Raw genomic sequence first — 27,919 nt, forward strand, 5'->3', positions numbered from 1 at the left:
GCAGAGCGTTATGCTTGCGTCATCAGAAAGTGAGCTGGGTTAAATTGGGCATGACTCAATACAGTCTGAGCCTACTTGCAGTGTACATTACACACGTATGCTGAATTTGTTGTATTTAGAAAATACTACTTAATTACAGTGGCACAAATGAGAGCCGTCATGAACTTATGCTGAATAATTAAATAAATTGCTAATAGAAGATGGATAACTCCTGTATTTCTGCCATAAACACCATTCCCATGGAGAACACTCAGACCTCAAATATCGAGTGGTGCCCAGCATGCAGTGAGAGTCCCAGGCATCCTCTCTGCTGTGTCATGGGACAGAGCCAAGGAGGAGAAGCTGTAGTGCAGTACCTGGGGGTCTGAATTTTGCAGGTGTCAGGACTGCAGGGACACCTACATACTATGAAAAATATACATAGAAACCACTCGCGCCAAAGAGTGCTAAATGTGAAGAATGTATATATATTAAATTACTAGTGTGTGTATTTAAAAAGCAGCTGCTGTGGACAAAAGTATAATGTGAATGTTAAGAAGAGCCTGCCTATGGTAGGCTCCCACCCAGTGCTTGCTATAAAAATGAAATTACGTGTGATCAAATGAAATTTCTAAAACACATATTCAATTAGTATATTCAATTAATATATCTCAATATTCAACTGATATAATAAACATTTATAAAGTGCATCACAAATAGTGCATACGTATCCAACAGTCCAGAAAATAAATAAACAGCGATTCGTGAGATTTGGAAGAGTAGAAAAATAAACAAGCTGTCCGCCAGTTATTCTTTCCCTGTAAATGGTGAAAAAGATGGATACAGCACCCCGTGATATCAGAGGAATAGGTAAATTGCCAACTCACCAGATACAGTTGATCTTACTTGCTGTATAGCAATAAGTTTAACCCGACTTTATGGTCACCTTGACCAGGGGGTTTCTCCAGCAAACGATCCGACTGCTTCCTTGGTTAATGGCTCCAAAAACCATCTGTATCATATAGAAGCAAAAGAGGAAATCGGGCTCCATATGGTGAAAGACCGTAAAAACGTTATTGCCCAAAACACGGGCTGATGGTTAAATTTACAGGCACAAAAAACAAGCAGAGGTGGCTCTGTGCCGTTCCCTGCAAGTGTACCGGAAGCAGCAAGGTTGTGTTTAGAACACAATGAGTATCGGCGTGCATTCCAACCTCGTCGAGTGACGTCACCACGTGCGTTCCCATCTTACTCGTTTCGTCATTAGACGTCTTCAGAGATCTCTTTTTGCAAAAGTCAGCACCACATAATCATGGCTTTCTGCAGTATTCTCCTTTCACATAATTAGGCTGGGTTCACACTGGTGCAATGCAGGAAAACCTGCGAATCCTGTGCAGGTTCCCGCTTCGCACCTGAATCACAGAAGGTTCACACTAACATCTGCAAACTGTTGCGGGTGTCAATGTAAAGTTAATGACACCCCCAGATCAGTTGGCAGATCCCAGCGCAAACTATGTATATGGTACAGGAATCGGATCGCATGGGTGTGAACATCCATGCGATCCAATTCAGTGTAGACCAAAAGAAAGGGTCCTGTTCCATTTTGGTCCGAATGTGATGCAAATTCAGCCATACAAACTATATGGCTGAATTTGGATCGCACAGACATCGCATGTAATCTGCACAGCAATGCAGTGCAAGTCACATGTGATGTCTGAGTTCGCATCAGTGTGAACCCAGCCTTACACTGGTCTAGCTTTCAGAAGCGTTCTCTGATTGGAGGGGTGGAGAGACAGGATGGTTCATCACAATCTCCATTTGAGAAAATGTGTTCTCTGAATAGTGCCTGTATTAAGCAGGTGAACTCCTGTGTTCACAATGCAGAAGGTCTACCATAGTGATTTCCAGCTTCCAGAGGGATCCCACAGGTATGCTTTATACACCAAATAACCATACCGTTATGAGCACTTACCATATCCCATCAAGAAATCGACTCTACTAGACCTCTGAAGGTATGCTGTGGTATCTGGCTGTAAACCGTCAATAGCAGATTCTTTAAGTCTTGTAATTTGTGAGGTGGGGCCTCCGTGGATTGGACTTGTTTTTCCAGCACATCCTACAGATTTTTGATTGAATTGGGATATGGAGAATTTGGAGGCCAAGTCAACACATTGAACTCATTGTTGTGTAACCTCATAGGAGCCCCTGGTGAATATGGGTATCTCCTAGGGGCGTAACTACAGGGGTTGCAGGGGTTGCAATTGCAACCGGGCCTCATGCTCCAGGGGGCCTGTGCAGCTCCCCTGTACACCTGGACAGGAGGGGCGGCGGGGGCAGCATGTAGAGAAATCACTGTCCTCCTTTTTCCTCCTGTAGCTGCAGGAGGAAAATGGAGGAGATAGGTTCCTCTGTATGCTGCCCCCACCACTCCTCCTATCCAGTTCCCTTGTGTTCTGCTGTCTCTGGGCCCCTGTGTGCTCCCCTGGTCCACCCCCCCCCCCCAACTGTGCTGTAATTTACCAGCTCCTTCCTTTTCTGAATGGACAGAGTCATAGTCAGTGACATTGTAAAAAAATAAAATAAAATGATAAAAAAGAATACAATTAAAATACCAAAAAATAAAAACTACTGACACCAGTGGGTGAACTTCCAGGTTCGCAAAGGTCACACTTGCAACCGAGCCCTGGCATTCCACCACCGTGGGGAGGCCCCAAGATGGCAGGAAGGGGGCCCACTGCAGAACTTGTGAAAGGGTCCTGCTGCGGGACCGTAATAAAGGGCCCCACAATGAGAGTAAAGGGCCTCAGGATCAGTGGGAAGAGCCCCAGGCTTGAAGGAAAGGGCCCCAGCCAGGGGTCCGGGGGCCCTTCATTCTTTCTTACACCGGGGCCCTGAAGGTACTAGTTCCCCCTCTGCCTGCACAGCCAATCACACACATTTTCCACTTACTCTGAAGACAGGAATCAGTCCTTGAGCTTTGTTTTAATTTGATTTTTTATTAGTACAGCAAGTCAGAGTTTTTGAAGTGCCAGCAAGCGTTGGTCGGCCCCCAGCCGGCGTCAAGACAGCGATGAAAGACATTTTTCTTCAAGTGTCCCATTTTGTACCTAGTTGAGCCAGAGGAGTATCCCAATCATTCCCTTCTCCCATCCCCAATATAAAATAAACAAAACAAACCAAAGATGCTGGACTGGTCTTTGACTCAAATCTCACACTTGGGTATTCAGCTTAAATAGGCTGAAGGTGTTACCGGTGACCATGGCAGACCCACATCAGGCCCAATGCTTGGAAAATCTGCTACAGTAGCAAAGTGTAATTTCTTCAGTGTTGTCACATGAAAAGATATAATAAAATATTTTTAATAAATGTGAGGGGTGTACTCACATATATATATATATATATATATATATATATATATATATATATTCTCTTCTTTAAGCACAATTGCTATGATTTGTGGATGACGTGAAATGCTCTAAATATTGGAGAATCAGAAGGGGGCATTCTGCTCTAGATGTAGGAGACAGGTGCACTTTAGAAACTCTAGCATGGTGTAATTTCTTTAGTTTGTTCCTATATTAGTATCACATAGTTTTAGAAAGCTGGCTCTTGTGAAAATAAAAAATAATTATTGCTGAGCCATTGTGTAATAACAATCCACGAGCCACAGACTAACTGCTGCTCATGTGCCAGAATATAAACCGCCAACATATACACTAATGATGTGCGCCTAGAAGAGCCTAGTGAGAAGTAAGTCGCAGGCTGGGAGCATTGCCCCAGTGCCACTGTTTGCACTCTCCTCCATGTTGTCCTTGGCTCACAGTCCCATTCTCAAACAACGCTGGCTAAACCCAGGCACTCAATTTGATATTGGTCTTGAATGTGGAAAAAAAAGTTTAAATAAAGAAACATTGCAGCTGGATAAATACCAAAGGGGAACTGGTCCAAGCCAAAATCAACCATCGCAGCAAGGCTTGCTTCTTACATGGGATATCCTACTATACTAGAGAAAAGAAAACAACGTCATTCGTTTTGTCGGGAGGCTTATTGCTTGAGTCCTATTTTCCTATGACAGTGCATTAAAGAAGGCTGGTGGAAGATGAAGGAAATGAAAAGCTTATCCAGATGTGATTGATGAATTTGTCAATCTTTGATATTTACAAAAAAAGCACTAGAAATATGTCTATTTATTCTTTCACAATAGTACTAAATTCACACCAACTGATGTAATGTTTTCCTGTCTTGGGTTATAGAATACAAATTAGAAGTAGCTATCTATGTCTCAGTGTGTTTAAATAATATGCTGTATCATACAAGACCACCTATGTAGATAAAAGGTAAAATACTGTCTAAAGGCCAAACTCTGGGCACTCATTTTATTAAACCCCCCCCTCCCCATCCCCTGCCAGCTGATAAAAGATCAAATGCTACTAATAAAAACAGGGTATTACCTTAATCTGGGGTCCTGCATTCTTTCTCCTGGTCGGTTCCATTTGTGATTGTTGTTTCAAATGCCGAATTAGCATACCTCCTTAAGCCCAGTAGGGTTGATTTACTAAAGCTGGAGAGAACAAAATCTGGTGCATCTCTGCTTTAGTAAATCAACCCCAGACAGTGAGGTAACCTGCTGATTGGCACCATCCACAGGCAGCTTAAAGCCGGCCATACATCGATTTAAATTTGTCTGGTTCTGCAGGGACCGGCCAAGATTCCATCCATGTATGGGCAGGCTAATTGTATCCAAGTCGATCCAAGATGAGGAATTCCATTATTCTCAATGGTCTTGTTCACACCGGAGCATTGTGTCGCTTGTTACCTGTCACCTGAAGCTCAAAAAAGTGCATGAGCTTCTTTAATGCCAGAATTGTGCATTTTTGGCCCTTCAACTGTAACAGGAGCTCCATTTTTTAGATGCTCTCAATAAAATGTCTTTGCAGCCAAAAATGCTCGATTATGCTCCTGTACTTCAGGTGGCCCACATTTAAATCATCTGATTACACTCATGCTAAGCTTTAAAGGGGGCTAAAGTGTGTTAAGACTACATGGTAAAAAACACATATAATGAGGATGGAGAAGATGACTGCCAGCCTACAAAAATGGCACTCGAAGTTCACAGCAATTTGGTGCCCCTGGATTGACTTTTAAACAGATGGCTCCTTTCCCACTGCTCCATTGCAGTTTCCATACAGTGCAGTGTACCTGTGATTTTCATGTGGAAAATCCAAGGTTACCCACAATTTGCCATAGACTTCCATTGGATCGAGTGGTTTTGGTGTGTTACCTGAAAGCACTCCAAAAGTCCTGCAGGCTTCCAGCTTGGTACCCCCCATCCTCTTCCTTTTCTCCCATTTTCTTTTCTTTCCCCTCTCTCTTTTCCTATTTTTTCTTTCTTAGTTTTTTCTTGTTTATTCCTTTTACCTCTTATTTATTAGAGGTGAAGGAGAAGGTAAGGTACTTGTTATAAGCAATAATCGTGGCCACATCAAATAAAACCAATACCACAGAGAAAAAACAGTGAAATAAACAAATACGTATGACATGTATATGATGTACTATTATGCACAGGGCCGCTGATAGGGGGGGACCACCAGCCCTCTTGTAGGGGGCCCGAGCACACAGGAGGGCCCACACAGGGAGGGGGTCTAGTGATGGACAACAAATACAGAAATCTTCCTCCAGCACCTGAATTTGATCTCTGTTCCTCTCCCTGCTATCAGCTTTTATCTGCTGAGAAAGACAGTTGTACCTCACTAATCCCCCTTCCTGTATGCCCCCCCCCAGCACTGGCTCTAATGTTATCTCTGCTCAGGAGTTTATTTGTAACTTTGTTTCTCTCCCTCTGTCTCTCTGATCCATGAGCTCCAACTGCCCAGCCTGTATATTTTTTCATCTCATCTTCATTTTTATTTATTAACATAGTTTTTGTTTTTTTTAGATTTAGCAGGAATTATGTGAGTTATGTTATATTTGTGTCTGGTAATAGTGATTTTGTTGTAATTCTAGCTAAATATATCTTTAATATTTTCTTGGGGGGGGGGCCCTGCCAGGTAGTCTGTACGGGGCCCCGCGATTTCTAACAGCAGCCCTGATTATGCACATATATCCTAGAGCCACACCATACTGTGTGTGATATATATACGTGTACTATTATACACACATCTCAATATTGGGTAAAAAATTAAAAAAAAAATCAATAGGTGATCGCCCCATGAAATGCTGCCAATAGTTCTAATCACCTAACAAAGTGAGTTCATATTCCCATACAACTAATATGGGCAAACAATGATAGTATTCAATTCCCAAAAGAAGAGAAAAAATTATATAGTCCAAAAAAACAAACAAGCATGTATCCAGTGAAAGTCTGTGAAAAGTGCTCCTATTTCAGGAAATCCATGACAATCCATGACTTTCATGCATGACTTTCACTGTGGCTGTGTTCCACACCCCAATGTAAATCCACTTACCAGACAATGTGGACCCCTAGGCAATACTGCATAGGGACCTAACGAGCTTGGGCTGGTAAGAATGGGGATGATGCTTCCTATAGTCTCCCAATGACCATCACTCAGAATATGTAAAACAGAAAGACTCCAATAGTGTAGTACGTCCTTAATTTTATTTAAAATATAAGAAGAGTTCCATTTACAATATAGCAAATAATATAAATGTTTTTTGCGTAATGCTGCTTAGAGATGAAGGCACCCTGGAAGCTTTGTGAACCGTACCGGTATACAACACAGCAGCGTGCGTTCCAAATCACTTCCCAATGCGTTCAATCGTGGCCACATGACACGATCACAATTGTACAGTTATCCCTGAATTGTTTTATACCTTCTATGAAATGCTATATGTGTTATATTAGTCTGTAATAGATTGTATTGAATCTTAGTGGCTATACTATTTTGTACTTCTTTATTCTTGGTGATCTTCTAATACTGATCTTTGTCTATTGACGTTCTTCTTTTTGTATGTACAGTTTTTCCCAAATTGAGTACACCCCTCACATTTTTGTAAATGTTTTATTATATCTTTTCATGTGACAACAATAAAGAAATGACACTTTGCTACAATGTAAAGTAGTGAGTGCACAGCTTGTATAACACTGTAAATTTGCTGTTCTCATCAAAATAACCCAACACACAGCCATTAATGTTTAAACCGCTGGCAACAAACGTGAATACACCCCTAAGTGAAAATGTCCAAATTGGGCCCAAATAAGCCATTTTCCCTCCCTGGTGTCATATGACTCATTAGTGTTACAAGGTCTCAGGTGTGAATGGGGAGCAGGTGTGTTAAATTTGGTGTTATCGCTCTCACTCTCTCATACTGGTCACTGAAAATTCAACATGGCACCTCATGGCAAAGAACTCTCAGAGGATCTGAAAAAAAAGAATTGTTGCTCTACATAAAGATGGCCTAGGCTATAAGAAGGTTGCCAAGACCCTGAAACTGAGCTGCAGCACGGTGACCAAGACCATACAGCGGTTTAACAGGACGGGTTCCACTCAGAACAGGTCTCGCTATGATCGACCAAAGAAGTTGAGTGCACGTGCTCAGCATCATATCCAGAGGTTGTCTTTGGGAAATAGATGTATGAGTGCTGCCAGCATTATTGCAGAGGTTGAAGGGGTGGGGGGTCAGCCTGTCAGTGCTCAAACCATATGCTGCACACTGCATCAAATTGGTCTGCATGGCTGTCGTCCCAGAAGGAAGCCTCTTCTAAAAAAGCTAAAATGGAAGACCCAGAAGTGAAGGTTATGGTTGGAATTTGTCATGTCCATAATATGAAATACAAAAAGAAAATACAAAAAGCCTCTTCTAGATGATGCACAAGAAAGTCTGCAAACAGTTTGCTGAAGAAAAGCAGACTAAGGACATGGATTACTGGAACCATGTCCTGTGGTCCGATGAGATCAAGATAATCTTCTTTGGTTCAGATGGTGTTAAGCGTGTGTGGCGGCAACCAGGTGAGGAGTACAAAGACAAGTGTGTCTTGACTACAGACAAGCATGGTGGTGGGAGTGTCATGGTCTGGGGCTGCATACGTACTGCCAGCACCGGGGAGCTGCAGTTCATTGAGGGAACCATGAATGCCAACATGTACTGTGACATACTGAAGCAGAACATGACCCCCGCCCTTCAGAGACTGGGCCACAGGGCAGTATTCCAACATGATAACTACGCCTAACACACCTCCAAGATGACCACTGCCTTGCTAAAGAAGCTGAGGGTAAAGGTAATGGCATGTCTCCAGACCTAAACCCTATTGAGCATCTGTGGGGATTCCTCAAATGGAAGGTAGAGGAGCGCAAGGTCTCTAACATCCACCAGTTCTATGATGTTGTCTTGGAGGAGTGGAAGAGGACTCCAGTGGCAACCTGTGAAGTTCTAGTGAACTCCATGCCTAAGAGGGTTAAGGCAGTGCTGGAAAATAATGGTGGCCACACAAAATATTGATACTTTGGGCCCAATTTGGATATTTGCATTTAGAGGTGTACTCACTTTTGTTGCCAGAGGTTTAGACATTAATGGCTGTGTGTTGAGTTATTTTGAGGGGACAGCAAATTTACACTGTTATACAAGCTGTACACTCACTACTTTACATTGTAGCAAAGTGTCATTTCTTCAGTGTTGTCACATGAAAAGATATAATAAAATGTTAAGTAAAAGTGTATTCCCTTTTGTGAGATACTGTATAATTATGTCCAAGTACCCAATAAATCTAATCCGACTGCCATTTTTTTAAACTCATTGTTGTAATCGATTCCTTCTGATTTCCATTATCTTAGGCTGACCATTAAAAACTTTCTCTAGCCATGCAAGCAAACTGAACATCTTCAGGATCCTGAATCAAACTTTAATTTTCAGCCCAATGAATAGTAATTATCTGTGGTACTTCCAGTGCTGACATACCAAAAGTTAACAGTTGTGCATCCGTTTATATCTGGTTATGTCAGTACAGGTACGCAAAAGTGGTTCTGGATGCAAAATGATTGCTTTGACCCAACAAACCTGAACAGACGCAATCCGTTTACATCTGGCCACCCATTGCAGCCCATCAAAAACAGCTGACGGAGGAGCGCCTGTGTGAAAGCGGCCTTGATGCTTCAGCATACATTGACAATTTAGATAAATGTACTTTTCCAATCTTGTGGCAACAGCTTGAGGAAAGCCCTTTTCTGTTTCAGCATGTGTGTGAATCACCTCATAGAACAAACAAATTCTTGTCTATGGCCTGTGGAGTACACAGCACAGCACCCACGTTCAATCTGTTCTTTAGAATTTACTCTATTATTGTAGTGCTTTGTATGATTTGTTATTTTTCTTTAGGTTTTATTGATCCACTCACACTCAACTTGCATGTTCAACAAACCTAAGAATAGAGGATCTTGTGTGCAAACATAAAAATGACCTCAGACACACGTGTGACAAGTTTTATTCTTAACTGTTTGGAGAAGAGGAACAATGTTCACAGATAACTGGGTTCCAGGCTACAAACCGAATTTAAAATCAAGGCTTTTTTTTTTTTTATGACAATATACTTTATGGTGGCGTCCCATGGACTTACTGAGTGAGACGTCACTCTCTTCTTGTGAGAGAAGCGTGCGTCTACCCATAGGCGTGCGCAGCCTGTTGCATTAGGGTGTGCACCCCAAAGCTCAAACACACATATACGTGTGTATCCAGGGCCATCTTACCGAATGGGCATGCTGGGAAGCTGCCCGGGGGCCCCACTTACCCAGGGGGCCCCACCTGCCCAACGACCCAGGCCCAGCCAAGCATTAGTCCCGATTCCCATGTGCATTCCGCCACCAAACTTAGCAGGTGGCAAGCGCCTGTCGGCCCTGCGCTGCTGTCAGGCCACTTAGGCCATGGAGGGGGAGGCCACAACTGCAGGGATGCCTGTCTGCCTCCATGGGAACAGGCGAACACAGGATAGTCAAGTGTGTTCACCGGACCCAGCGGCCCAACTTGGAAGCTGTCATTAGCCTGGCACTGCTGTACCGATAAATATCGCCTTATAGATAATTTGCATTTTTATTCTAGTGGGTGATTGTGCGGGGCCCCAGTGCACTGCATTGCCCGGGCCCTTTAATGCTCTTAAGATGGCACTGTGTGTATCCATATACAGTGGCACATTGAGCTCCCCGCTGGTACAGTGAAAGAGAAGTGCTGAAGCATTGTTTACTATGTTTAAGTTATTAATGAACACAGTAAGTGATCGGTACAAAAAAGGAAAGGGCCGGTACTGGCCCCTTCCCCGTTCTCCATTATGAAGCCTGCACCACAGAAGCCGGAAAAAGAGGAGGGGAAGCGCCAGCAATGCTGCAGGGGAGAACACAGGGGGGCCCAGGCAGCAAAAGGAAGGGAAACCTGGACAGCAGCATAGGTGGCATTTATTGTGTCTAATCCCCTTTCCCTCCTCTAGTAGCTGAATGCCAGTGGGAGGGAGAAGCAGGCTTTCAGCGGCTGCAAGAGGGAAAGGCAATTGGTTCCAGTAAATGACTCCCCCACTCCTTTCCTGGTTCTGTAAAACCAAATTTGACAGGGAGGCCACCTGGAGCATGGACAGGGTCACTATTGTAACCCCGGTGACCCCTAAAACTATGCCCATTGTGCCGGTGGTGATAATGGAGTAGAATGTAGCAGCATCTTGTGGGAATCAATGCAGCTTATCAATTTTTAAGTGGTTAACACTGGCAGGGATGCTTATTTTATTAATTTATGTAAAACCAAGGCTTTTTTTCAGCTGGAACTTGGTGGAACTCGGTTCCACCACCTTTGGCTCAGGCCCTCGTCTCCCTGCTTACCACTATCACTTGTAAACACAGATGTCTGGCTTCTGTGTTTACATGTGACATCTTTAAAGGAGATGGGGAGAAGATGGGGGCATTACATGGGGGTTGCATGCAGAGGTTAAAGCTGAAGAGGGGTAAAAGTGAGATTTGGATGAGGGTTGCAGAGGGAAGCAGCTGTGGAAGAAGGCAACACACCCCTGCACTCTACACTATGCACATAACACTCCCCCAAACTCTGCACTCTATTTTTAAATTACCCCCCCCCCCCCAAATCTGCACTCTGTAGGTAATGCACTCCTGGTATTTAATGCCTCTTTAACCCTCCCACTGTTAGGGTCCTTTCACACGAGCGCTCCGATCAGATCCACCCGTCAGTTTTTTAGGCGGATCTGATCGGATCCTCCATGCATCCCTATGGGGCAGCGGGTGTCAGCGGAGATATGTCCGCTGACATCCGCATCCGATCCTGTCCGTGAAATCCGGACGGATGGAAACCCTATTTTCCATCCCTCCAAGGGATCGGATCGGATGGGATCGGATGAGAGCGGACAGGTGGTCCGCTCTCATCCGATTCCCCTATAGAGATGCATGGGACTCTGACACCTCCCTCTCCGCACACAGAGCGGAGAGGGAGATGTCACCTTCCTGCTCAGCGGGGATCTGTGTTTACGATCACCTGCTGAGCAGCACGGATCCACCTACGGAGGCGGACTGTGTGAAAGAGCCCTTAGTGAAATATGACCACACCCCCTATTTGATTGCATTTGAAGTGTGTGTGTGGGGGGGGGGGAAGAGAGAGGTTTTGGGGGGTCGTGGCAGAGGCGTAACTAGAACCTTCAGGGCCCTGATGCAAGAAACCATGAAGGGCCCCCCAGACCCCTGGCCGGGGCCCTTACCTTCAAGCCCAGGGCTCTTCCCACTAATCCTGGGGCTCTTTACACTCGTTGCATGGCCTTTTATTACGGTCCCGCAGCAGGATTCTTTCACAAGTTCTGCAGTGGGCCCCCTTCCTGCAATCTTGTGGGCCCACTTCCTGCAATCTTGGGGCCTCCCCACAGTGGTGCAATGCCAGGGTCCGGTCGCAAGTGTGACCTTTGCGATCCTGGAAGTTCACCCACTGGTTTGCTACCGGGCCCCCTGGAGCATGGGGATCGGTAGCGATTGCAACCCCTGCAACCCCTGTAGTTACGCCCCTGGGTCGTGGTTGAGTTCCTGTACCTATTGTCTGAGAAAAAAAGCCCTGTGTAAAACCTTTATCCCAAAAGAAAAAAACTTTTGCTGTAACTGCTTATAAAGTGTTAGCTAAAGTTCCCCTTTCACTTTTTAGTCAATTCCATCTAAGTCAGTCAATGCATCTATCATTACTCTCTTCCCATATTGACTATTGCTGTCAACTAGCGGTGGCCGTTGACAAGGGGCGCAGAGGCGCCTTCCCCCCTGATCCACGAGCCTGTCCCCTAATCTCCATGCAGGGTACCAGGCGCATTGTTTTTTTTTGGAAGCACATGATTAGAGCCTGAGGCTTTAATTAGCTTCCAAAAAGGTTGAGCTTGGGGCGTAAAGCACTGTGCCCTGAGCCCGCCCAGTTGTGTGACAATAGCGAATTTATATTTGCAATTGTTTTCCTGCTTCTCCGCCAATCAGGAAGCAGGTCCTGAAACCTGCAAGTGAGGGGGGAGGATTTTTGCTGCCCCCTACAAAATATTGAGCACCAGCCACCACTGCTGTCTACAGGTGTCTAAATTGCTATTCCATAGAATGGAGCCACCCTAAGCCTGGGTTCACACTGCCAAGACTTCAAAGCTGCGTGACTTTTAAACCGACATCCCTGCGTGACTTCATCACGGCTTGCATACAATTTCTTTAACAGAAGTCAATGCAAGTTGTATTGAAGTCGCACCAGTAGTGCAGGAACCTTTTCTAAAGGGCCATACACACTATCAGATTATCTGAAGACTTTTTCCTTCAGATTTACCTTTTCTATGTAGTGCAAGGGCCTGCTGGATTGCATACAAATTGAAAGTGTTTAGGTTTGACCTCATATTATATGGTTTTGGTAAGTCTACAGACAAAAGTCTGCAGATAATCTGATAGTGTGTATGGCCCCTAAGTCAGAGCGACTTGTAGGGTTCAATTGTAGTTAATAGGGCGTAACTTGTCATGCGACTTCAAACTCTCAAGTCGCATGACAAGTCGCGGCAGTGTGAACCAGAGCTTAGACAGGAAGCCTGGTACTGGCCCACAACATCTGGTGAAAATAAAGGAAAGAAAATCTAATAAACGAATGCAATCATCACATTTTACAACTGGTAAGCTGAAAATATATTTTACATTTTGGGTTTAGACACTAGCAACAGAAGTCCTTGAGTGGAATGAGTCACTGCAGAATGACATATAAACAGCTTATAGTCTGCAAAGCGTGTCAGCCAACAGCCATGAACAGGGACACGCTGATAACAAACGTGGGATGGGAGTGATCAGAACAGAGGCAGCAATAGGTCAGCGGCTTGCTTTCCTAGAATAAAAAGAGCAAAGGACTCGCCACACTCCACATGTCACAGACAATCGCAGGAAGGAAGTGAGCTCAGCTATTGGAGGTCTTTTAATCAACAGTCTGACTATTAGGATGTTAGAGGCTGAAAAGATTGAAGGAAAAGGAAGATAAATTTCCTGAATCAGTGTTACAAGTGCATGGAGGCGTTTCATGGTCCTTACATAATATGCATTATTAAGGCTCCTATATGATAAATGTTTTCCTAGTGCTGTCATGAAGCCAAATATCAGTATGCTCTCTGGTACCTATCCCTACCACAGGGAATCAAATTAGTTTACTGGAAGGTATGAGTACAGCGCACCCTGCTGGTCACTACTTGAAGATCATTTCTCTGTCATCCATACTGTTGGGTACCAAGGCACTATACATATTATATATATGTATACAATATATATATACAGTATATATACACAATATATATAGTGAAAGAGAGTAATGATTAATTATTTCAGATTTTTAATCTGATTAATGTTAAAGTGCACACTAGGGATCGACCGATATATCAAGGGCCGATATGCACTTTCCCCGATATATCGGAATCAGCCTTTTGGTTTACCGATATTGCCGATATTTCAGGAAAGTGCATGTACCAGGGTGATGCCTGCAGCTAGAGGCATCACCCCGGTACCAGTGTCCATAGCCGACGGTCAGCTGTCTTGTAATGACAACCGATGCGGCTGAGAAGCCGCTCGGTTGTCATTCCAAGGAGCGGGAGGGGACGCCCCTCCCGCCGCCTTCCGGGGCACGCCCAGGTCTCCTGTCCCACCGGGAGACCCAGGCATCCTACCTCCACCGCCGCTGTCTGATCGGGTCTCCATCTGCACCGCCGCCATCTGACCGAGTTTCCATTTCTTTGAATTCGTCGCCGCTGAGTACCCGGGAAGTGATGTCATTTCATGACACCACTTCCGGGTACTGGCGGTGCCAAATTCAAAATCTTACAGCATTCAAAACAGCCAAACTTGGCGTTTTGAATGCTTTAAGTGCAGAGGAGGGGTTTGGGGTCTTTTAGACCCACAGATCCCTCCACCACAGTACCTGTAGATATTTAAAAAAATTAAATAAATTTAATGTTTGAAAATATCGGCAGATATCGGCGGTAAAAAAAAACGATATCGGTCTATCACTAGTGCACACCATTTGTAAAAAATAGAGGAATATGATCCAAAGTAAACACCGTAACGTGCCTACATCCCTAACGGTTAATGCAAACAGAAAACAGAGGTTGTGGGACTTTAAATGAGGCAGGTCACAAACTAAGATATACAAAAATAGAAAATAAATCTAATAATTTATTATACATACAGTAATTGATATAAATGTTGACATCAGTTACAAATATGATGCAGACATGTATACAAAAAAGGCTATCACAAAAATGCATAAAGCAAAAACATTGTTATAATAGTAAGATATATTCAGTAAAAAAAAGTACATGGTCGTCGCTAAAGGTTGCATCTATGCGTCTAAGTAGCTCCACGCGTTTCGTGGAATCCTGTCCACTCATCAGGAGCTTAAAGCCAAAGAGTTACCTGTAAATGTATAATATGTAGGTTTGTATAGAAATACACAAAATCTCAAGAAAATTAAAAAAAAGATATTGCCTCATCACTTACACATGTCGGCATCAAAACTATATGTTTGCCTCCTACCAGCTCTTTAAGGAATTCTGCATAATAGGTGGAGGCAGTGTTTCCTTACCTTTGGCCACTGTGATTGGATGTCACAGAGGTCATATGATCAGGAGCCCCTCCCATCAGCTCTGGATCATTAACGATGACCGGCAGCTGTCTATGACTGTTTGGTCAGAGGGCTGGGAGCACACAGTGAGTGCAATCTCAGCATACAACAGTGCACCATGAATGCATACTGTATGTGTTGCATGTGCACGTTAAGGCCCCCCCTGCCCTGTTGCCGCACATATGCAATATGTGGTTAAAGCATACCTCCCAACTTTTTGAGATGGGAATGAGGGACACCTATTAGCAAAAGTATGTAGACATAGGACACACACCACTGCCACACCCCCTTAAAGGAGAATTATACAAAAGAAAAATGATTTGTTAAACCCACAAGTGCTATATTTACCATTACTATTCCTTTATATTAGTTTTTAAAATTTACAAATGCAACAATTTAGAAATTGGATGAAAGATTTAGTTCTGGGAAACACTTTTGGAAAAATAAAGTGCAGACAAAAATGAGGGACAAATGAGAAGGAAAGAGGAACAGAGGAACTTTGTTCCAAATCAGGGACAGTCCCTCAAAATCAGGGACAGTTGGAAGCTTTGGTTGAAGTACACCTATCATGAAAGAATTATGTAGGATGCCACTGCTGCCCTTCGCATTTGAAAATGGAAGAACGTGGAAGAAGCTTAGACATAAGGAATGTGATTCAGAAAGTACTGAAAGCAGACAACTAGCATTTTAACTAGAAAGATATCCATGGCAGTCCCCAAAGTTCTGTCACTTTAAAGTGTTTTTTTATCACAGGTCCTCTAATGCAGGGGTGTGGAACCTTTTTTCTGCCAAGGGCAATATGGGTATTTAAAAAAATCATTTGGGGGCCGTACAAAATTATCAACTTAAAAATGTGCCTGTTATATTTGGTAAAACATTTAATTAACTCACCCCTAATGTGATGGCTGCAACTGCTTCTCTTTGGTGAGGTGTGAGATGTTAGCTGGAATTGATGATGTTACTACTCGCAACTGGTTTTCCAGGTTTGGGTCGGTCAGTCTGGAGCGCAGTCGACTCTTTGTGGTGGTAAGTTTTGAAAAGAACTGCTGGTGCGTACTGCTGGTGGGTATAGCTGGCTGGTACTGCTGGTGGGTACAGCTGGCTGGTACTGCTGGCTGGTTCCTCTGTGGGTACTACTGGCTTAGGCTGGTACTGCTGGCTTGTACAGTGCTGTGGGTACTGCTGGCTGGTACTGCTGGCTCAGGCTGGTACTGCTGTGGGTACTGCTGGCTGGTACTGCTGTGGGTACTGCTGGCTCAGGCTGGTACTGCTGTGGGTACAGCTGGCTCAGGCTGGTACAGTGCTGTAGGTACTGCTGGCTGGTACTGCTGTGGGTACTGCTGGCTCAGGCTGGTACTTCTGGCTGGTACTGTGCTGTGGGTACTGCTGGCTCAGGTGGGTACTGCTGTGGGTATTGCTGGCTCAGGCTGGTACTGCTGTGGGTACTGCTGGCTGGTATGGCTGTGGGTACTGTTGGCTCAGGCTGGTACTGCTGGCTGGTACTGTGCTGAAGGTACTGCTGGCTGGTACTGCTGGCTGGTACTGTTGTGAGTACTGCTGAATCTGGCTGGTACTGCTGTGGGTACTGCTGGCTCTGGCTGGTACTGCTATGGGTACTGCTGGCTCTGGCTGGTACTGCTGGCAGGTACTGCTGTGGGTACTGCTGGCTCTGGCTGGTACTGCAGGTTCTGGCTGGTACTGTTGTGAGTACTTCTGGCTCTGGCTGGTACCGCTATGGGTACTGCTGGTTTGGCTGGTACTGATATGGGTACTGCTGGCTCTGGCTTGTACTGCTGTGAGTACTGCTGGCTCTGGCTGGTACAGTACTGCTGGTTCTGGCTGGTACTGTTGTGAGTACTGCTGACTCTGGCTGGTACTGCTGTGGATACTGCTGGTTCTGGCTGGTACTGCTGTGGGTACTGCTGGATCTTGCTGGTACTGCTGGCTCTGGCTGGTACTGCTGTGGGTACTGCTAGCTCTGGCTGGTACTGCTGTGAGTACTGCTGGCTCTGGCTGGTTCTGGCTGGTAATGTTGTAAGTACTGCTGGCTCTGGCTGGTACCACTGTGGGTACTGATGGTTCTGGCTGGTACTTCTGTTGGTACTGCTGGCTCTGGCTGGTACTTCTGTGAGTACTGCTGGCTCTGGCTGGTACTGCTGGTTCTGGCTGGTATTGTTGTGAGTACTGTTGGCTCTGGCTGGTACCACTGTGGGTACTGCTGGTTCTGGCTGGTACTGCTGTGGGTACTGCTGGTACTGCTGGCTCTGGCTGGTACTGCCGGCTCTGGTTGGTACTGCTGGTTCTGGCTGGTACTGTTGGCTCTGGCTGGTACTGCCGGTTCTGGCTGGTACTGCTGGTGCTGGCTGGTACTGCTGGTTCTGGCTGGTGTGCTGTAAGTACTGCTGGTTCTGGCTGGTACTGCTGGCTCTGGCTCGTACTGCTGGTTCTGGCTGGTACTGCTGGTTCTGGCTGGTACTACTACTGGGTGTTGTTGCAGGCATTTATTTGGGTTCTTTGGAGGCAGGCAAAACATCTGAACTTGTGTATAGTGGTATATATACACACATACTTATATGTATTTTACACTTAGACATATATAGGTGTGATAGGAGCGTAACTATATTAGTGTAAATGATTTCATTAGCGCAAGCATATATTTCTGCTACTATCACACCTATATATGTCTAGGTGTATATATACATACATGTGTGTATATATACCCCCTATACACATGATCTGATGTCATGCCTGACTCCAAACATGTGCTCAAAAAATTACTATAGATGCCTGCAGCCAAAAAGCAAGCTGACAGGGGCGAAGCCATATTACTGCAGCGAAAGTGACTTGAGAGAAACTAGCTTTTCTCTATAGCGGTCACCCTTATATGGAAGGGTTTGGTCACCCTGCCATAGCAGTCACTGTCAGTTCACCCTACACTACATTACGGTCACCCTGATATGGAAGGGTTTGGTCACCCTGCCATAGCAGTCAGTTAACCCTACACTACATTACGGTCACCCTGACACTTCACACTTTCCCTACAGAAACTAAATTTTTGAAGCTAACTAAAGTGTAAAGGAGCACTCTAACTACACTAGATATCCCTTTACTGACACTAATAAATGCCAAATGACACTTTTAAAGTAAAATTAACAGAACTGCTTCATCTCTCTTACATGTCCCTGTATAACAATGCTAGGAATTTGGCTGGGGCTATCTTATATACTGGGGGGCGTATTCACTAATGATTGGACTATGGACCCCCTAGTCACTCCAATCACATTCCTAGCATTCTCCTGCCCCCTCAATTGGCTTTTGCTAATGGTTCTGGTCCAATCACGGGCTTTTAACCACCTCCCACCCGGGCCATTGTACATATACGGCCGGGTGGGAGTCTCGTCCTTCTGATCAGACGTTCCGGAACGTCCTTCAGAAGGAGAGAGATCGCGCCGCCGCGGGCACGCGCAGTGGCGCGATCTCGATGTGCCTGTGTCCCTAGGACACAAAGCAACAAGACTCGGCAGGAGGGCCCTGTGATTGGCCCTCCTGATCACATGACGGCTGTGTCCAATCACAGCCGTCATGTAATGTCAATACAGCCGTTGTAACGGCTTCGATCTCTTCTCCTCCTGACAGATCCTGTCAGGGAGGAGAAGAGGAGAGGATCGATTCTGCAGCTGGGGTGAGTATTTCTAATTACTCACTGATCACAGGGAGGGTCTGTGCTGGTAATCAGATGATTGATTACCAGTGCAGCCCTGGGGGGAGGGGGTTGCCACTAGAGCCACCAGGGATGTCCACCCATGACCACCAGGGATGCCCACCATGGCCACCAGGGATGGCAAACAGGGCTCAGAGAGCCTGCCAGTGGTGCCCCCCTATCAGTGCTGCCCACCAATGCCATCTATCAGTGCTGCCCACCAGTGCCCGTTATTGTCATCTATCAGTGCCGCCCACCAGTGCCCATTATTGCCCACCAGTGCTGCCTATCAGTGCCCATCAGTGCCCCCCATCAGTGCCAATCAGTGCCGCCTATCAGTGCCCATCAGCGCTGCCTATCAGTGCCCACCAATGCTGCATATCAGTGCTATCTATCAGTGCCACATATCAGTGCCCATCAGTGCTGCATATCAGTGCTACCTATCAGTGCCCATCAGTGCTGCATATCAGTGCCACCACATCAGTGCCACCCCATCAGTGTCTCCTCATCAGTGCCTGTCAGTGCGGCGTCATCAGTGCTCATCAGTGCAGGAAAAAACGTATCTATTTACAAAATTTTATAACCTAAACAAAAAAACATTTTTTTTTTTCAAACTTTTCGGTCTTTTTTTATTTGTGCACCAAAAAAGAAAAAACCTGGCGGTGATCAAATACCACCAAAAGAAAGCTCTATTTGTGGGGAAAAAATGACATAAATTTGGTTTAGGTACAGTGTTGCATGACCGCGCAATTGTCATTCAAAATGCAACAGCGCTAAAAGCTGAAAATTGGTCTGGGAAGGAAGGGGGTTTAAGTGCCCAGTATTGAGGTGGTTAAAGCCCATTTCCTGAACCATTGCATTTTGGTCAGTTCTGGTTGCCGAATTCCGAACTTTTTAGGAAAAAAGTTCTAAATTCGGCCGAACCTTGAACACCCAATGTTCGGGTCGAACCGATGGTCGACCGGAACCGTTCGATCATCCCTACCCATCGGCACGAGGTATATACATATTTCAGTATATTCAGGTTAAACACAGAGTGATATATTTCAAGCATTTCTTTTTTTTTTTTTAACTTTGATGATTATGGCTTACAGTTAGTGAAAACCCAAAATTCAGTATTTCAGAAAATTAGAATATTACATAGGGCCAATAATAAAAAGGATTTTTAACACGGAAATGTTGTCTTACTGAAAAGTATGTCCATGTACAGTATAGTATGCACTCAATACTTGGTTGGGGCTCCTTTTCCAGTAATTACTGCATCAATGCGGTGTGGCATGGAGGCGATCAGCCTGTGGCACTGCTGAGGTTTTATAGAAGCCCAGGTTGCTTTGATAGTGGCCTTCAGCTTGTCTGCAATGTTGGGTCTGGTGTCTCTCATCTTCCTCTTGATAATACCCCACAGATTCTCTATGAGGTTTAAGTCACAGTGATACCATGACCATTTCACCAGGTATTGGTACATTTGGCAGTGTGGGCAGGTGCCAAGTCCTGCTGGAAAATGAAATGAGCATCTCCATACAGCTGGTCGACAGAGGGAAGCATGAAGTGCTCTAGAATTTCCTGGTAGGGGGCTGCGCATAGCACAATGCTGCAGTCTTGCAAAAGGTACGGGGACCTTTTCCCTACATTTTCCATAGGTACAGTTGCCCATTTTAATGAATGTGCTGCTGTACCCACGGAAACACAGCTGCAGGGAAACCACAAAAGTATGAGCCTGTGCAAAACCATTGCTTGGAGCAGGTAAGTATAACCGTTTTTTTATTTAAAAAAAATACTTTTACAATCACTTTAAGGTTGGCTATATATGGTTAGTTACTTTTCATTCAGCCAAGAACACATTCCTCCATACACACAAATGAGATGGATGGAAGAATACCCCTACTGGGACCTTGTATTCTGACAGCAAGATCAACAAATGTTTTCTAGCATGACCCTTCAACAGAAGTCGGTCGACTACCTATCCTGCATACTCTGTACGTAGGAGGAGGGGGAGGGAACATTTTTAAGAATAGTTATTGTTAGGCTTTACTACCACTTTAGGTATAGGGAGTAACAGGGCCGGCCCTACCATGGGTCCCACTGGGTACATTGGACTCATGCGCCACTTTGAGAGGGGCAGTAAATTGACGCCCAAGATTTTTTTTTTAGCAGTTTTGTGTTTCATCAGTTTGTGGCACTTTACGGCTGCATTTCCCCATCTTATACTGCCACCCATAATGCAAACTGATGAGTATGAGGAGGTGGAGTGTCTCCTCTTGGGTAACGTCCCTCGCGCGATTGCTGTGTGCGCAATGACGTCAGACATCAGTGCAATCCATCTCACAGAGGGCCGGCTGGATCTTCTATGGCGGTGGCCCCCGTGAACACAGGCATGACAAGAGTGACAGGAGGACTGAGTATAGATAGTGGGTGTTTGGTGGATCAGTCCAGTGGGGAGGTATGGAAGAAGATAACAGTATATATAATATTTTCTAAATTATATATTGAATAAAGGTATTACTGTTCTTTTTGTTTGTTTGTTTGTTTTTTCCACAAAGCAGCCCCTTAACCCCCCCACAAAGCCGTCCCTTAACCCCCCCCCCCCAAAAAAAAAGCAGCCCCTTAACCCCCCACACAAGCACACAGCAGCCCCTTAACTCCCTCCCCTCAATGCAGCCCCTAAAAAAGTCTGCATATGGACAAGGTGCTGTTGCATGTAAATCTGACTTCCTAATAAATGTTATTTTAGTTTTAATTAACATGATATATGTAGCACTACTCCCTTGGGAGCTGCTTGAAGCAGATTTTCCTGGGTTACCCTTTGCAACAGCTGGCAAATTCTTAACACTTTAAGTCTTTGGCTCAGTCAGTAAACAGTCCAGGGGATTTGGTTTTTTTTTGGTGTATTTTATTTGGAACTTGGATAGGAGAAGGGATGAGTGGAATACTCCAACTATGAACTATGCACAATCTTCGGGACAATTAGATGTACTATGCAGGTTCACCAAGATGACTGCCTGTGACCACCTCTCCCAGCTGCAGAAGGAGACACAGCCATGCACTCCTTCTGGGACTTGGCTTCCTGCCCAAAAACACCCTGTTACATGTGCCCTAGGCTTTTATGGTCAGTCCCAGGATGCACCACTGTTGTGTCCTCCCACTGGGACTACCACAAAAGCCTGTGTCTCACTGGCTGGTTTTCCTACATTGTCCAACAGGCTCCCCTATTGGATACAGTGGAAACACTCCCTCAGACCAAGTGAATCACACCTGGACACATGTAACAGGCCTAACTAGAAATCCTGCTCCCTGATAAGCAGGAAAGCAACCCAATGCTTTTACCTAGCACCTGACTAGGAGGGTGCTACATTTAAATTAATGGATGTGGGGGCCTTTTGGTGGGCGCAGTTTATTAATTTTATTTGGGGGGGGGGCAGCATTTTATTCTTGGACCCAGGCAGCACGATGTTTTGGGCCAGCCCTGAGGAGTAAAGATAAAGGGGCCCCAACAATGTTTTTTGCTACTGGGCCCTAATATCCACAGTTATGACCCTGCTTTAGATAGTATGTTGCTACATATTTTTTCTTTTGTTGAATATATAACACTTTTACATACTTTGCTTTGCAGAGCATATGCTGTATAGTGAGTTTTGGGAACCACATCACAGATTCAACCCATTATGAACTGTACACATTCCTGTGGTCCAAACATACTGACCACACCAAAAGAAGATCTGGATGCATGAGCATGTAAAGTTCAAGAAGTTCCCACTGAAAGTAATATGATGCAGTTCACAAATTAGCAAGTTGCAGCCAATGTGCGGTCTCCATGCCACACACGCATAGTAACTACAGAGAAACATACATGTGTTTAACCGCCAGCACAGTGGAAAGAGAAGTGATAATGCGTGAAGTATAGAATCCATAAAAGACAATATGTGTTTATTTACCGAAGACAGTTCTGTGATGTAAAGCTTCTGATTTATGTTTCTGCATTGCACATATTGTTATTACCTTGCTGAATAATCCAGTGTATTTGTACCTTGAGAATCACTGGAACTCATTTTTTTCTATATAAAATTGGTAAATTACTAACACTAAAATTTCCACAGAGCTTGGAACCCAAGGTATGCTTTTCTAAACTAATTCACAGCTCAGATAGTCTTAAAGGGAACCTGTACTTTGCCCATGCAGGGAAAACCAACAGGTTCTCTTAAATCAGTGGTTCTTAGCCATGTTGGAGGTACTGAACCCCACCAGTTTCATATGCGCATTCACCGAACCCTTCTTAATTGAAAAAATAAAATATGATTTTTTCAAATTCAAAACATAGGTATATATTTAGGTATATATTTATACATAGGTGCACAAAATGAACAAAATCATTAAAGAACAAAACCATTAAGAACAAAAAACAAAACCATTAAAACATAATTTTCACACAAAAACATAATAATGAATTTGGGATAACTTAACTTTAGCCGCTTTTCCCAGTATGATATTCGCCATCTTCAACACAGCTGGTTTTATAAGTGTTTCACCAGTGGTGTGTGGTTTGCCCTGCTTTGCGATCAGGTAAGCAACTTCGTACGTTGCTATGAGGATCGGTTTGTTGATGGGTACAAAGCCGAGAACAGGCAGACTAGCCTTTTCATCGAATCTGGCTCTCCTCACCTTGAATTCAGCGAGCGTTGTGTTCTTGTATTTTCCATCTCCATGCAGCTTAACCACTTTACATCTGCTCACAGTAATATTACTGCGGCAGAGTGGCTCGTTATCGTCTGACAACGTAGTACTACGTCGTCAGACACTCCCCCTTCTGGGCGGCGCTTGTGCGCCGCCGGAGGCTCGCTCCCGCTGTTTTCATTCACAGCGGGAGTCGGGCCAGGGGAGGAGCAGCGGCGATCGCCGCTGCTCTTACCCGATCGTCGTGGGATCGAGTCTGGAGATCCGCCCGCTGTGTGTAAACACAGCGGACGGATCTCCATAGTGACAGGGAGTGACAGTTCGGACTGTTCAGCATAGCTGGACATCCGATCTGTCCATGACTCACTCAGTCACCTCCCCCCCTACACGTCAGTAAGCACCAGGCATACATTAACCCCTCCCTCTCCAATAAAATTAACCCCTTCCCTGCCAGTGTCATTTTTACAGTAACAGTGCATATATATAGCACTGATTACTGCAGTAATGTCACTGGTAACTCCAAAAGTGTCAAAAATGTCAGTCAAGGGTCCGATCTGTCCGCCGCAATGTCACAGTCCCGCAAAAAAAATCGCAGATCGCCGCCATTACGCGTTAAAAAAAAAAACACCAAAAATGACAGAAATCTTTCCCTTTGTTAGTAAACGCAATAACTTTTGCGCAAACCAATCAAAATACGCTTATTGCGATTTTTTTTACCAAACATATGTAGCATAAAACAAATTGGCCAAAAATTTTTAAAAAAATTGGTTTTTACATCTTTTTTGGGGGGAATTTCATATAAAAAAAATGTTAAAAATATTATTTTTTCAAAATAAACGCTCTTTTTTTAATTATAGCGCAAAAAGTAAAAATCGCACAGGTGATCAAATACCACCAAAAGAAAGCTCTGTTTGTGGGAAAAAAAAGGACGTAAATTTCGTTTGGGTACGGCGTCGCACGACCGCGCAATTGTCAGTTGAAGTGGCACAGCGCCGAATCGCAAAAAGTGGCCTGGACGGAAGACAGCAAAATCCTCCGGTGGTAAAGTGGTTAAGGAAGTATTCTCTTAGTTTTTCCGGTGCTAGACTAGAATTGCTCAACTTGGCATTGCAAATCATGCAGTTAGGACGCTGACTCCCATCACGTTCCGTTATACATGTGAATCCATATTATACATATTCGTCCGACCACTTTCTTTTTTTGCTCGACATAGTTAGTATGAAGGGATTAAGTATTAAGAAAGGAATCACACGACGTACCATCACGACAGTTACAATTCGACTACTGGGCGCGCCAAATTCCCTGCAGCACAGATAGGCCAAGCGATGTTGCGTGATCACCTGCAGCCAATGAGCGGGGCGTGTCATCACGAATCATATGAGTCGGGTGTGTGTCTTGACCTCCGCCAAACCCGCGAGACTGACTCACCGAACCCCTGGGGTTCGTTCGAACCCAGGTTAAGAACCACTGTCTTAAATGGTATGTAAACCCTAACACTGAACTTCTCTTCTTTGCTCCAATTAGATTGGTTAAAGTAAAAGTACACCCTAACACTAAAACCCCTGCATCTACAGACATCCACGATCTAACATTATTCTATCTAGCCCTGTAAAGAAGAAATAAGTATTTATTCCTTGTTTAAATGACCAACAATAAAACAGTGCTCGCAGTAAAACAAAAAGCAATCATATAGCAAAATATCTCATGTGGAAAATATAGTGCAAAAAATTCCAAAAGTGCAATAGTGATGGAAAAAATATAGTCCATAAACTGTGCAATTTCTTAAAAGTGCAAAAAGTGCTAAAAAAGAGTCCATAAATAGTGCAATTCTGCTTGGTATAAGAAAGTGCTTGGAGTGCCTCAAAAAAGTGCTGGGGTGCTTCAAATCTATCAGACAGTGTAGGGTGTTTCACTCCCCTCCTGTGCCCCCATTTACCGGAAGTAATGGACCCTCAGCTATTTCAGTCTGGGGACCAGATATGCTTGAAACTGGTGAAATGAAAAATCCACTTGATAATGGCACTCTGTCACTGTATAACGCCTTGTGAATCTTTAGACAAAAAGAAACAGACAGCCCACATAGTGAACTCCATATGAACAGATATTTAATGGACCAAAATCATTTTACTTACAGGAGGTTCCAAATATATACAGCATACAAAGGAAAGACAGCATATAGAAACCGACATGCAGCACTTCCGAGAACGCCGACTGGAGTGCGTTCCACGAATACCAGGAAGTGACGTCACTGGTTACAGCGTACCCCGAAATACGTTGACGCGTTTCGCCCCACCTTCCAGGGCATCATCAAAAGACATGACATATTTAAATTTAAATACCTTTTTTAAAGCCGACCTGATTCCACCCCGAGCTGTCAGCCGCGGCTTCGCTGTGGAGGGGGGTGCAGAGGACACAGGCGACAACGGAAGCCCCATAGTAAGTCTATGAGTGATGTCTCTTCCCATTTATTTCACTGTCGTTGTTGGCTGCGTCCTCTGCAGAGCTTCTACCGCTGGAGACAGGGTCAGATTGGCTTAAAAAAAGGTCTGTAGACCGAAATCCTACAAAGGGGATACTAGTTTTGGTGACCCCCGTGACACACTGGGATTCCCTCACTTTGCAGGGGGTTTCCTGTTTGTGCTATGGGACAGAAAGTGAAGAAAAACCTCCCCCTATCAGGCACAGATGGCAAAAAAACAGGGTTTGCCTTGAGTTACACTTTAATGACCTATTATTGAAAACATAGCTGCCTTAATATAGAACTCAAAATGTATATATATTTTGCAGCATGGCAACCCAGCTGCAAAAAATCAGGTACATGTATGTGGTTTTGTGCACGATATTTGGGGCACGCGATGGCCACTGGCACCTGTCATGAACTGCCGATTGTTGCGAGGAGAATCAGAATGACGGTCTGCCTATTTAAACAAGGCAGGCCGCCAGTCTGTCACAGAGGAAAATGGAGGTCTTGTGTTTCTGCTAAGCTGAAACATGGATCTCTAGTGCAACTATTCCCCCCACAGTTAGAAAGCACTCCCTAGGAGCACACCTAGCTTTTTGATCGCCCCTGATGTAAACCCATTCCCTACTAGTGTCATTTATACAGTGACGGTGCATTTATTTTAGAAGTGCTCACTGTAGTGGTGTCACTGGTCCCCAAACAGTGTCACTTGTTGCAGTCCTGCTAAAAATTTGATTGTTTTATTTTATTTTTTTTATTGGATGTGTGTTATAGCAGAAAGTATAAAATATTGTTTTTTGTCGCTATTTTTTTATTTATAGCGCAAAAAATAAAAACCACAGAGGTTATTAAATACCACTAAAGGAAAGCTCTATTTGTGGGAAAAAAAGGACATCAATTTTGTTTGGGTACTGCGTCACACGACCACGCAATTTTCAGTTAAATCAACGCAGTCAGGAAGGGGGTAAAACCTTTGGGAGCTGAAGTGGTTAAAGTGTATCTACAGCAAAAGGGAGTTTTCTTTGTTTCAAAAAGAATAGGGAAGGAATAAAACTCCTGACAGATTTACCTGCCATCAGAGGCTCAGTTGGAAAGATTTCATTACTTGTAGTCTGGTAGAAAGGTTGTCCCCAGGAAAGGAAGTGATGGGAATTCTCTCTAGCAGCAAGAAAGACAGAAGTAACATTTTGCTTTTTAAGTTAGGTTGGGGAATGCTAGATTGTCTGTCAGCTCTTTATTGTTGTCGCCTTTTATTGTAGATTTTCCCTTGCTAGCTGTTTGGTAAAGCATTGTCCTTTGAACAGGAATTAGGGGAAATCTCTCTAACACAGCCCTCAATAGCAGTAAAACGTCCCAGGGGTGCTTATCCTTCCAACCAGGTATAGATATAGTTTAGGTCACTTGCTCTCTGTAGTAATAGAATAGTTCATCCTTCCTAACTTTTAACTTTAAGTAAATAATCAGTACCTATATAGTAGCACTACCCCCATGGTAGACGCTGCCTAGGATGGGTCCTTTGTTCTTTCCTCAACCTCTTTAAGAACTTCAGCCCCTCTCTCTGGCACACTAGGTTGAGTGTATAAAGCATGCAATATCACAGAAAATCACTAAAAGTATCCTGTTCTCTTTGTATTGCTTCATTTATGTAAAATCCCTTGAGGTCCTGCTAGTTCTGTCACTTTCCTATTAAAAACTGACACACTAACTAGGAGAGCACAACATGGTCAGTTTTTTTTTAGCTATGCTGGGAACGTAGTGTACTCTCCTGCAATGACAAGGCTTGTCCTGATATGCGTTGGCTTCACAACCATCTACTGGGAAGCTCAGTGTGCTGCTGCTTCTCCTACCCCAGCTCTAATGCAGCTGAGAACAAAGGGAATGTGATTACTTATTGTAGCACTGTCCCTGTAGGGCTTGCTGTGTGATGACTTCTTGGGTCTCCCTCAGATTACCTGCAGACCATCGCTAGGGGATTTTTTACACACCCATCCTTACTCCCGCTTGCTCGTTACTCAATA

The sequence above is a fragment of the Pelophylax lessonae genome (assembly GCF_965119305.1).
Source record: "Pelophylax lessonae genome assembly, chromosome: 12".
NCBI classification, from domain to species: Eukaryota; Metazoa; Chordata; class Amphibia; order Anura; family Ranidae; genus Pelophylax; species Pelophylax lessonae.